The sequence below is a fragment of the Sapajus apella genome, unplaced genomic scaffold (genome assembly GCF_009761245.1).
Source record: "Sapajus apella isolate SASKATOON/1434 unplaced genomic scaffold, GSC_monkey_1.0 scaffold66, whole genome shotgun sequence".
Classification (NCBI taxonomy): Eukaryota; Metazoa; Chordata; class Mammalia; order Primates; family Cebidae; genus Sapajus; species Sapajus apella.
Genome location: NW_022437006.1, coordinates 1,948,983 through 1,961,850, shown reverse-complemented (window position 1 = coordinate 1,961,850; position 12,868 = coordinate 1,948,983). Strand labels below are relative to the sequence as shown.

The window sequence follows — 12,868 nt, the reverse complement described above, 5'->3', positions numbered from 1 at the left end:
TCACAGAAGATCTGGTTGTTTAAAAATGTGTGGCATCTCCCCCACTGCTTGCTCCTGCTCCTGCCATGTGAGATGCCTGCTCCCCTTTCCCCTTCCATCATGATGGTAAGCTTCCAGAGGCCTCCCCAGAAGCAGTTGCCAGCACTATGCTTCTTATCCAGCCTCCAGAACGTTAAGCCAGTTAAATCTCTTCTTAAAAATTACCCAATCTCAAGTATTTCTTTATAGCAATGCAAAAATGGCCTAATATACTTGGATTCACACATTTCTTTTGCCTTATGCTAGGATTTATACTTAAATTTGGACTATGCCTACACCTCCAGCAGGCATTGAATGACTTCAGAATTTATGCTTAAAGAAATATAAATATGTAAATTCCAAGAGCCACTACATTCTCTGAAAGTCAAATTGGCTAGTTTTTTTTAAATAAATAAATAAGTGAGAATTATAGAGTGAAAAATCCCTGTGAAAACAAGGAAATAAGGCACTATTATCACAAAGAGTACATTGAGTTAAAAATAATTTGTTTGATATTAAAAACTATTTGATAATCATACAGTTCATGTGATTAACACAGTTATCATATGGCTCAAATAAATATGCCTAAAATTAAATTGCCTTGATATAACCTTATCCAAAAAGTTTATTCTTCTGTTTGTTTTTTATACCAATGACTTTTATTAAGGCAAAGAAATAATAAAAATCACAGATAAGGTGAAATATATACCTATGTACAGATATATGGCCAGCATATATTATTTTTTCATCTTTTGTTTCTAAGTCTAGAACATGAATGGATTTTTCTAACTATATAATTCTCTAGGAATTCTGGCATATTAAAATTCAGGCAGAAACAGTAAGGGAAAAAATTTTTTAAAGAAATTTAAAGCCGATAATAAATTTTTGAAATTAAAATATCCCAATTTTATAGTTCTTTCTCTAAGTGTTTTCAGTGGGACAAAAACTTTGGAAGATGGCAATATTTATTTATCTTTTTAAGTGAAAGCAAGTTTATTAAGAAAGTAAAATATCCCAATTTTATACTTCTTTCTCTAAGTGTTTTCAATGGGACAAAAACTTTGGAAGATGGCAATATTTATTTATCTTTTTAAGTGAAAGCAAGTTTATTAAGAAAGTAAAGGAATAAAAAATGGCTACTCCATAGGCAGAGCAGCCCTGAGGGCCATTGGTGGCCCACTTTTTTTTTTCCATTTATTTATTTTATTGCATTTTAGGTTTTGGGGTACATGTGAAGAACATGCAAGATTGTTGCATAGGTACACATGTGGCAGTGTGATTTGCTGCCTTCCTCCCCATCACCTACATCTGGCATCTCTCCCCCTGCTATCTCTCCCCAACTCCCCACCTGACACTGTCCCTCCCCTATTTCCCCCCAACTGACCCCAGTGTGTAGTGCTCCCCTCCCTGTGTCCATGTGTTCTCATTGTTCAACACCCGCCTATGAGTGAGAACATGCGGTGTTTGATCTTCTGCTCTTCTGTCAGTTTGCTGAGAATGATGGTTTCCAGGTTCATCCATGTCCCTACAAAGGACCCAAACTCATCGTTTTTGATGGCTGCATAATATTCCATGGTGTATATTTCTTGATTCTATGCTAACAAGGAGTGGATAATTTGTGCCTCCCCTTTTAGACCATGTAGGCTGACTTCCTGATATTGCCATGGCATTTGTAAACTGTCATGGCGCTGGTAGGACTGTAGCAGTGAGGATGACCAAAGGTCACGCTCATTGCCATCTTGGTTTCAGTAGGTTTTAGTCAGATTCTTTATATATATAGTGTATATATATATATATATATATATACACACATATATATACACAACTACATATACATTCTGCACATGTATCCCAGAACTTAAAGCGTATATATGTATACATATATATACACGTGTGTGTATATATATATACATACATACATGTGTACATATATATACACACACATGTATGTATGTATATATATGCTCTAAGTTCTGGGATACATGTGCAGAACATGCAGGTTTGTTACATAGGTATATATGAGCCATGGTGGTTGCACCCATCAACCCATCGTCTACATTAGGTATTTCTCCTAATGCTATCCCTCCCCTAGCCCCCCATGCCCTGACAGGCCCCAGTGTGTGATGTTTTCCTCCCTGTACCCATATGTTCTTATTGTTCAACTCCCGCTTATGAGTGAGAATATGCAGTGCTTGGTTTTCTATTCCTGTGCTAGCTTTCAGAGAATGATGCCTTCCAGCTTCATCCGTGTCCCTGCAATGGACATGAACTCATTCTTTTTTAAGACTGCATGGTGAATATGTGCCACATTTTCTTTATCCAGTCTATCATTGATGGACATTTGGGTTGGTTCCAAGTCTTTGCTATTGTGAATAGTGCTGCAATAAACATATGTGTGCATGTGTCTTTGTAGCAGAATGATTTATAATCCTTTGGGTATATACCCAGTAATGGGATTGCTGGGTCAAATGGTATTTCTAGTTCTCGATCCTTGTGGAATCGCCACACTGTCTTCCACCATGGTTGAACTAATTTACACTCCCACCAAAAGTGTAAAAGCATTCCTATTTCTCCCCATCCTCTCCAGCATCTGTTATTTCCTTTTAAATGATCACCGTTCTAACTGGCATGAGATGGTATCTCATTGTGGTTTTGATTTGTATTTCTCTAGAGATCAATGATGATGAGCTTTTTTCATATGTCTTTTGGCCACATAAATGTCTCCTTTTGAGAAATGTCTGTTTATATCCTTTGCCCACTTTTTGATAGGGTTGTTGGTAGCACTGAATCTGTAAATCACTTTGGGCAGTATGGCCATTTTCATAATATTGGTTTTTCCTATCCATGACCATGGAATGTTTTTCCATTTGTTTGTGTCCTCTCTTATTTCCTTGAGCAGTGGATTGTAGTTCTCCTTAAAGAGATCCTTCATATCCTTTGTATGTTGTATTCCTAGGTATTTTATTATCTTTGTAGCAACTGTGAATGGGCATTCACAATTTGCTGAAGTTGCTTATCAGCTTAAGGAGTTTATGGGCTGAGATCATGGGGTTTTCTAAACATACAATCATGTCATTCATGTCATCTGCAAACAGAGAAAATTTGACTTCCTCTCTTCCTATTTGGATATCCTTTATTTCTTTCTCTTGCCTAATTGCCCTGGCCAGAAATTCCAAGACTATATTGAATAGGAGTCATGACAGAGGGCATCCTTGTCTTGTGCCAGTTTTCAAAGAAAATGCTTCTACCTTTTGCCCATTCAGTATGATATTAGCTGTGGGTTTATCATAAATAACTCTTAATATTTTGTGATATGTTCCATCAATACCTAATTTATTGAGTTATTTTTTGCATGAAGGGCTGTACTCCCGTTTTTAAACTTTTTAACACCTCCGAAAGGAGTCAAGGGAGACGTTTACTAGAAATTGGAGTAGATTGCACTATTGATTCATATTTTAAGAAAAGTATAACACTATTTGATTAGAGTAAATTATAGTCTTCTTTGATACTTTGGCACTCAAGTTAATTTATATGTATGGTGAAAATAATTAATATACTCTAATAGGATAATTTGTCTCTAGAATCTATATTACTGGAAGCAGAAATAGCAAAGGCATAAAAGGCATTCAACATGTGGTCCACTTTTGTTTAGGGTCTTGCTCTGTCACCCAGGCTGTAGTGCAGTGGAATGACCATACCTCACTGCACCCTTGAACTCCTGGATTCAGTAGCTTGGACTATAGGCACATGCCACCATGCCCAGTTAATTATTTTAATTTTTGTAGAGAGGGGCATCTCACTGTGTTTCCCAGGCTGGTCTCAAACTCCTGACCTTAAGCAATACTCCCACCTTAACCTCTCAAAATATTGGGATTGCAAGTGACAGCCACCATGCCCAGCCAGTCCTCATTTATTTAGTTATTCTATTATCCTTGTCAAATGACTTCTGTGAGCCAGACACTGCTTAGGTGGTAGAAATAGATGAGTAGGTGGGCAGACAAGGTCACTGTGGTCAGGTTATTTTCCTGTCTGAGGAAGAAAAACAAACAAATAAATAATATAATGAAAGATCATGATAAATGCTATGTTGAAAATAAGGTAATTTGATGAAGAGCAAATGTGTAGGCTCATTTTGAATAAAATAAGCAGCATGGATCTTTTTGAGGACCACACATTTAAGCTGAGACCTAAAAGATGAGAAGAACAATTCAAGAGATAAGCTAAAAATGAAAGCAGACAGACAGCAAATACCAGTCCCTGAGGCAGAGAAAAGACTGATGTGCTAGAGGAACCTGCTCTGGGGCCTGTCTCCTATTAGGATAAATTATTACCTTGACATATCCCTGTTCTCCACGTCCCCAAATAGGCTGCTTCCAAGCATTTTACATAGGTACCAAAAATCTGAAGGAGGCCTGCAAGTCTGCGTGAAGTGGAGTGCAGGGGAGAGAGTAGTACAAGATTATCCTGGAGCTACAATGGGGGAAGCAAGGAAGCAGGGAGCACCTACAAGGAGTTGTGACATTCCTCAAATGCAACCAGAGTCCAAACAAGTGTTTTAGTCCAGATTGTAACATGAAGCTGTTAATTTCTTTTTGACCAATTACAGTAACTCCTGTGTTTCTTCCTAACCCCTAATGACCTTCCTTTTAAGAAATAGCCAATCCAATAACAGTAGGAACATGGAAACGTTGTCAAGTGAAATAACAAAACAAAGCAAAATGTTTGAGTCTGGCCCTGGCCTCATACGAGAATACTGTGCCTAAGCCAGAGCACTGCTTCATTCCTCACAACTCTTCATGCTGAGGGCTGAAAGGATTGGAAATTCCACATTAAGCCTGCTGACTTTTCAGAGGTTTATAAAATTATGGTATCACCATGATTCTTGATCAGTCTGTCAGTCATTCTCGACAAAATATCACCAAACAGTAGGGAACAAGGCAAAGGAGCAGAGTGGAAATACTCTGGGTTCTTTGTGTCCTTGGAGGACAATTATGGCCTGGATAGGACACTGTTCTCCACCTCTCAAAACAGGCTGCTACTAAGACTTTAATACAAATGTGAAAAACTCAACTGACTACAGGGGTCAGGAAGGGAATAGAAATGATTAAAACGGGTCTGATGGGGACTGTGTCAAACTCCGAATTACATACCCCATCTAAAGAGTTTAGGAACTACTCAGCTGAAGCTTATTGTTACCCTGCAGAATTACACATATGTATTTTAAAGAGAAGCCAAAATCTCTTTGGAAAATGCTGGCAACTAATTGAAATTGTTTAAATTACTGTGTGGGCCAATTTAAAAAAAGAAGAAGAAGAAAGAAATGTCAGTCTTGCAGCTTGGATTGACCTGCAGTAATGAGTTTGCAAATTCTCCCTTAAGCTACTTTGGAAGCTCACACAAATTTAAAACCTTCCAGGCCTCCTCCTGTTTTCCTGAATCACCAACGGAGTCTACTAAGATTTGGAAAACTTCTCAGAAGAGCCAGTAAACAATACATTGGTGTCCTCAGGAACTTATTGCTAAACACTTTTCTTGAGAACTACAGTAAGCATAAGCAAGAAAAACTAAAAGAGAATGAACAAGAGTCAAAATCAGACCTGAGATAACAAAGAAAGTGAAGGAATAAGCAGTACATTGGTGGAACGCAGGAAAATGGAAACTGAAAAAATGTGACAGAAGTTAATACATGAGAAATGTAGGGAGAACAATACTCATGCAATATCCTAGTGACTCATGTATAAGACAGGGGAATAGAGTAGAGAACAGAATTCCCAGGCCCATGAGAACACACTAGGGCGAGCTAATGGGAGTGAGTGGCAGTTGTGATGAACTGGATACAGGAGGTAATTAACTTGGAGAGAATAGCTTATTGACAGTATATTTCTGCTAGAAGGAGTTGAGATTTGAAGGGAACCACTGTTATTATTAATGATACATGAGGAACAAAAATTTGTGAACTATTTTCGTGGTCTCCTCATACAACTACCACATTTGAAAGAACATGATGAACGTGAGAGCTTGATCTCCTGCAAATTGTGATTTCTGGAGAGGTAAGGAAGGGGCACATAGGCGTGTGCCCAGGGTGGTGTTCTGGTCATATCTGTATGAGAAAACACGTTATTAATAAACAAGTCTCAGGAGAACAGTAGCAACCACCCAGTTCTGAATCTCCCCACATTCTCTCTAGAGAGCCATAAAATTGATTAAAAGAGTAATTAAAACCACATGATTTTTTACACTGACAAAATACATATTAAAATATTTAGGGATAAAGGGCTGTTGTATGTCACTTGCCCTCAGACTGTTCAGAAGAGAAAAACTTTCTGACTTTTCAAGTGTGGTCATTTATTTATGTATTCATTGTTTATTCATTCCACAAGCATCATCTGTTACATATGCTTTATTCAACATTACTTCTTTAAATTGAGTGATTGCTATTTCTTATTTGCTTAGTAGGGATAACACAAGTAAAACTAGTGTTACTTCTTACATTCAAAAAAAAAATGTAGAAGTCCAGCCTCATAAAACAATGAAAATCTTGCTGGCGTTTATTGCAGTTCACCTAAAGATGTATTAGAATTAATTTGCATGTCAGAGAGTAAAACCTTCCAAACTCCCTGAAAGTTTCACTTTAAAAAGTGATTGCCTACAGCTCTTAAACCTTTCTATTTATAAAATTTAACAGAACGCCTGACTTTCTTCTTACTTCCCTTTCCCCTGTCTGACCAAGCTCTTCCAATCTCTAGTCCCTTTTTGCCAATTTTTTATATTGATGATCAGAAACCCTCAGATTCTTGCAGTCTCTTTTCTGCTATACTCAGCATACTGAAGGTCTTAGAGGCACAAAGAAAGGATTGTGAGCTGACTGATTCTTTCTTCTTAGAAACCCAGGGCAAAAGGGAGAAGGAGTTCAGGGATGCAATAGAAGTGGAAATGAAAGAAAAATACTTAAAACAATTATATATTTTCCTTTATTCCTATAACTTTTTTTTATGTGGAATTAGTAAAAGACAGTATTCTGTTTCTTCAGATAAAAAAAAAAAAAGTTTCTTTTTTGAAAACCTCCCAATCTGGCATCTAGTCTACCCTCTAGACAAGAAAAGCAGCAAAAGGAGAGAAATAGTAAGAGAGACAAAAAGAGAAGAAAGAGAAGGAGAAGGAAGAAGAAAAGGAGGAGGAAAAGAGAAAAGAAGTAAAGAAGAAGGATTCAGTTGTGAAAGGACAATAACCCTCAGGACCCCAAAATCACTAAGGCCAATGGAAAGTCAAGCTGGAAACTGCACCAGGCAAATGTGCTTCCCATTTTATTCCTAAATAGCTACAAAGATTTAAAAAGTTACATACATCTTTCACAACCCACAAGGAAATTCCCTATGGTCCTCAAGATCTTTACCCTAAAACAGTTCTGCTGAACTTCACCCTGGTGATGTAAATTGATAGCTTATCTTTACAGGTTTGGGACAAAGGATAGAACTCAAAGTCATCCCTCTGCTCACCTGAGACAAATGCATATCATTGCTTCCTCTGACCTATTGTTCATGCAGATTCACTAAGCCAGACTAAGATGTAAGTGACTATTAATTACTCTACCCCTTTCTCGCATGTAAATTGTATATGTAGTGAAAGCTAATCAAAGCCCCAAAAAATACAACCTTTTTTCTCCTATCTACGTATGACATGGAAGCAAGGATCACCTCCCTGCCCAGCTTCCAGTGGTCCTGCCTTTTTGGACCAAACCAAAGTACATCTTCACATATTGACTGCTGTCTTTTGTCTCCCTAAAATGTATAAAACCAAGCTGTACCACAACCACCTTGGGCACATGTCATTGAATCTCCTGAGGATGTGTCACAGGCGCATCCTTAACCTTAGCAAAATAAACTTCGTAAATTGACTGAGACCTCTTGTCAGATACTTTGGGTTCACACAGATAGTAATAGAACCATGTGTAATATAAGAATTTCTATTGGTATGATGATCATATATGCCTTGGATATGACTGTGATTTTTGCGTGTTTATCTACAGGGCACCCTTCACTCTCAACTGTCTCCATTTAGATGAGAAATTATGTTTGATAGACCCATAAGCAGAGTAGAATGAGGTCTAATTTTGATATTACAGAAGTACCTTTTCAAAGATAGAGTTGGCCTATATCCGTAGGATCTCATAACTAGATTTTCCCTAAATGAATTCTTCAAGGAAGAGATCTGCTAACTGTTGGCTGCTAATTATAATTTTATTCATGGCCCTTGGGAAAACTGCAAATATTTTAACCTATTCATGTAACTGAATATCCCCCGTTTTTCTAAGAGGTGACTTAATTATTATTATTTTCTTTCTCTTTTCTTGTTATCTGGTTCCCCATTTCCGACTTAGCTCTTTAAAAATGTGAATATATTCTTTCACATCTCCCTCACCAGACATTTCCTGCAATGCAAGTTCTGACTCTGTGCTCCAAGACAGGTCTCTCCTTGAGAGCTGACAGTCGCTTTACAGACCAAAGCATACCCACCACGGACCTCTCACCTCCAGGGGTTTGCCTTCAAACATACTTTCCAGGGTTGCCTTGGGACTTTCATTCACCAGGAGGGCATATCAAAAGCATGCCCACTTGGTCAGTTTTACAAATTATTTCTTCCCAGGAAGGTGTCAACTCAACTGTTCAGTAGATAAGTCACCAAGCTAGCAGACAGATCCCCTGCCCTGGCTCAATTACTCCTCTTACCTTATAAAAATATTCACTTTCTGCTCCAAAGATGAAGTGGCACACTTAAAGGCAGGATACTTTGTGCCCCTTCCCCCATGTTAGCTTCAGAATAAATTCACTTTTTTTTGCATCAGATCTCTGCCTTGTTCGTTGGACTCTACATGCAGTGAGTAACTAACTTGTATTTTGGTTACATTCAAACACTAAAAATCTCCAATATGAGATTAAATGAATCAGTTGCTGAGGGTGTTCTATGCTGGGTCTTTTCTGATCTTTGGAAAACTAGCTAATTTTTGGATTACAGAGACAATGAATGACAAGGTTTTGATACAGGCAGGAGGCAAGGAAATACTGGATAGAAGAGGGCAGTTCCCCTGGCAAAGGCTTCTCCCTCAAGCCTGGAAACCCACACCCCTAAATAAGAATAGGTATTCCTGTTTTCACACCAAATATTGCCTTTTGGCCCACCACACTCCCATAGCCTGTACCCATATAAACCCCAAACCCCAGGCTGTATGAGCAAAAGAGCAGAGGAGCAGAAGAGTGATGTGGCAGAGGAGAGAGGAGAAGAAGCATCTGAACGTCAAGAGTTCAGCTGGGGATAGTCAGAGAGGAGATCAGCAGCAGGATGCCAGAAAATGATCGTCTTTCCACTCCACCCCTTTCCAGCTCTCCATCCTTCTTGTTGAGAGTCACCTCCATCTGGCAATACAATCTCCTGCATTTACCATCCTTTAATTTGTCCATATGACCTGATTCTTCCTGGACACCAAACAAGGACCAAGGTACCAAAAGAGCACGGAGCTGGTTAAAACTTAAGCCATCTGTAGAAGGCAGAGTGAAAAAAGCACTGTACTCATTGGGGCTTCAGGAGTCACGGACACCCGCCCTTAGATGTTACTGTGTGGCTGGAGCCCAAAAGCACTTGCCCTGGCTCCTGCACCTACCAGCCTAAGTGCTTCTCCTCCAGTAAGAGGTTTTAGTGCACAGTGGCCAAACAAATGAGCCATACCCCTGACATCCTGAGAGGGAGGTCAGGGAACTCTCCTGTTTCAGTTTCAGTCCCAATCCTTTCTAACTTCATGGGATAATTTTTATCATTCCAATGATGTCAAATTATTATCTTCATAGAATAATCAAACAAATCAATGCTAAACTCTGAAGTGAAATTAAGACAGCCTTGATTGAGCCACTGTAGAAATTGAGTGCTGCAGATTGAGTCTGTTGAAAACACATGTTCCAACTTTCTTAAGAAAAACATACTGTATATATGTGAGCCTATTTTATGTAACAAGTGGGCAATTTTTTAAATCTTTCTAGAACTCAATATTGGTACTCTTTAGGAATGAGGGTCACAGAATAGGAAACACGTAATTTTTAAAACTTTTTCCACTCTCCTTTCACCTTTGTCTGTTAAGTTTCCTGCTTCAGATATCAGCCATATGCAAACCAATTAAATGAATAAACATTTCTCTTTGAGAATTCAAAAAGCTCAGTTATTTGACTGATTGAAATGTCTGGCTTAGCTTCCTAGCTGTTCCTTTCTCTTGTAAGTAAATTTAAGTTGATCACTACAAAGAACCTGTGGGGGTTTTTTGTTTTGTTTTGTTTTGTTTACTATATATGGTATTTAAGGCTTCTTTGTCTCATATTTTAAAAAGCCCCCAAGAAAGGAGGAAATGGTGAATTACTAATCAATAGGCATAAAGCTTCAGATAAGCAAGATGGATAAGCTCTAGCAATCTGCTAACATTGTACTGATAGTCCACACTATGTATTGTATATTTTTAAATATGTTAATATGGAAGCTCTCATGTTAAGTGTTCTTATCACAATAACATACGATTTTTTTAAAAGCCCAATGAGGTAGGGTGTGACTTTCTCAGAGCAAACAGAATCTGAAAATGACTAAGTATCAAATGACATGTGTACATTCTACTGTACTGTACTGATCCTATTAAATCTCTAATGAAGTTTGAAGCAGGATTTTAAAGTTTTTTATGTCTTCTAGTTTCATTCAGCTTCCTTCATCTGCAAAATAAATTGCTGTGATAAAACAAGTCCTATTCAAAAGTGAATGTTTTGAAAATAAAATTACCCAGAGGAGATAACATTCAAATTCAACACAGTTTTTAAGGACTCATTATGTACCAAGCAGTGTTAGGTACAGTGAGGAACATAAAGATGACACAGTTTAGTTCTCCTGGAACTCATAATCTAGTGGAGGAGAAAAAAGCATCTATGCAAGACAGCCTGAATATGAGACATAACAGTGTAGAATGGAGGAGTTGTGTGAAAACAAAATCAAGTCCCAGCCTGAACAAGTTGACAATTTCCTAGCAGAGACAAATCTTCTACCAATGCTAACACCAAGCAGAATGTCCTAAGAGGTTTATTAAGTGTACACCATGCAATAGTGTCAGATATAAACATTTGTAGAATGTCTACTATTTGCCAACATTTACGCATAACACTGCATATTCATTGGCTCATTTAAAGAAAGGTGATATTAATTCTGAGAGGAACTTGAGGAAGTTCTGATGGATATCTAGAAAGTGGTACATATAGAACAAAACCAAGAGCTTATCATTTGGTCTCCCCTGGCTGGTTCATCAGAGACCTCCGTCTGTTCTCCAGCATCTGTGCATTTTTTCTTAATACAATTGTACAAGTTATGTGGGCAACAGCCATCATCAAGCATACTGTTGCCTATCTCAATCTGTCAACCTGGAAAATATGAGGCACATCTTTAAAATAATACTTATAGGGATAGCCTAGCAAAAATTTAATGATCTCAAAGATATTTTCCAGTTCTTAAAATTTAACAATTCTTTGTTTTGTTTTGCATAAGGGAAGTTTCATGGCAAATGTCTGAACATTTGGCTGTAATTTGTTACACTTGTTTTTTCTTTACTTCTTTAGGCAATATAAAACAATGAAAAATATATACCTTAGTAACTAATATAAGAAGGGCAAAGGGCCAAAAGGGGATATATTTTAGAAATTCCTGACTCATAATGTTGTAGTATTAGTGTTCTGCCAGCAAAATTTAGTTTTGAAGGGAATACAGTACTCAAATTTGAATGCATTATATTGGTCCTTGAATATTTTGTCTATAATTGTGTTAGTCTTTAATTTTTTTTACTTCAAAAAACCATAAATGTTACTGTTGTGGGAAAAAAGGCCCTACAATTGAGCAATCCTTAGTTCATTATGGTGTGGTACACATTGTTCTAACAGCTGCCAGAAATCAAAGCTGGTTGCCTGTAAATGGCAATAGCATAATCGTGATGCAACTCAAAGTTGATCTGGTCCATTGAAAATTGATGTCATGCACCATATGTAGTGTACAATTCCTACAAATTGACAGGAATGAATTTGACAGGCTAGCATTCAATTTTCTTTAGAAAAATTTATCTGTAATCCTTCAACTTTGCAAATTACCCAAAGATCTTAATGTATATTAAATGTATCTAAAGTTGACTGTGATGATGGCAATGATCTTTAATTGCAGTAGCTTCTGGTAGCTACAAGAAGATTTGTAGCTTCTTGTTTTTCATGTAATGTCAGAGTGACCTGTGTACTAAAGTGCCTGATTGCTTATACTTCAGGGTTTTTATTTTATTTTTTTTTAGTTTACCAGCTCTGCAAATGACTTCTACAAAAAAGAAAATTACCAATGCCATCAATTAGTTATCATGACTTCTATCAAAGTTATATTAATTTAGTTGTATTAGGTTTAGAAGTATTCCTCAGATTCCTCTCAGTCTATTAGTACTTTGAGATCTAGCAATATTATTCATTTCATCTGCTAGTTAAATATTTTTTTTAAAAACTGCCCCAACTGCCAAAGATTTATGTTCTCAAATTTGTTAACCCCAAATTGTTACCATATAATTAAATATAATCACAGCTAATGTTGCCTTATTCACTTTATTTAAACTACTCCAATGTGCATTTTAGTGTTTCATAAGCAATTTGTGTTCTTCCTGACATTAATTCATTATCATTTATCTGACAAAATATCAAATTTTGGGATGGCATAAGAGTATTATAGAAAATATTGACATGTTGTGAAATGCATTTGTACAAAATTTTTTAAATTCTTAATACATCCTTTTTGTATAGACTTCTATACAGAA

The 12,868-nt window shown here is 37.2% G+C and overlaps 1 protein-coding gene across 1 annotated transcript in view; it reads left to right on the top strand.

The window, feature by feature from the left end:
* Positions 1-12,868, top strand: part of SYT10 (synaptotagmin 10) — a 93,742-nt gene that overhangs the window by 78,095 nt on the left and 2,779 nt on the right. The gene's annotated exons all lie outside the window — the stretch shown is intronic.